The 656-nt window shown below is 34.8% G+C and overlaps 1 non-coding gene across 1 annotated transcript; it reads left to right on the forward strand.

The window, feature by feature from the left end:
- TRNAQ-CUG lies at window positions 1-72 on the forward strand. Its single transcript has one exon. It is a non-coding gene; the product is annotated as a tRNA-Gln (tRNA).
- The last annotated feature ends 584 nt before the right edge of the window (window positions 73-656 follow it).

Consider the following 656-nt stretch of genomic DNA (forward strand, 5'->3'; position numbering starts at 1 on the left):
GGTTCCATGGTGTAATGGTTAGCACTCTGGACTCTGAATCCAGCGATCCGAGTTCAAATCTCGGTGGAACCTAGATACTTTTACTTTCTGACTTGATTTACTTATCTTTCCAGTTTTCCTTTTAGGGAGAGTTGGCAGGGAATCTGCAATTCACATTTTGCCTTTTCTTTATAGACTTTAGTACATCATTTTGGAGTTTTTCTACCTTGTGAAAGTTTAAAATGGCCATTTTAAAGTATACATTCTGTTTTAAATTGTCTTGATACCAAATAGGAAGAATTTTAAACTACAACTTTAAATACTCAAAGCCAAAAGTAAAACTAGTTTTTTAATTTGTTTTTAAAATATTCTAGAAGTAAAGAATTAAGATGCAATCACACATCCTTGTTATTCCTCATCATAGTCTAATGAAAATGTTAGCTAAAGAATGCTCTCATTGTATTAATTTTATATTAACTAATCGAATTTTTACTAATTATTAATATTACATAAAATACACACAAATTACTGTTTCCCCACATTATTAATTATTGCTGCTGCTGCTAAGTCGCTTCAGTCGTGTCCGACTCTGTGCGACACCATAGATGGCAACCCACCAGGCTACCCCGTCCCTGGGATTCTCCAGGCAAGAACACTGGAGTGGGTTGCCATTTCCT

Source organism: Bison bison, unplaced genomic scaffold (genome assembly GCF_000754665.1).
Source record: "Bison bison bison isolate TAMUID 2011002044 unplaced genomic scaffold, Bison_UMD1.0 scf7180017850803, whole genome shotgun sequence".
NCBI lineage: Eukaryota > Metazoa > Chordata > Mammalia > Artiodactyla > Bovidae > Bison > Bison bison.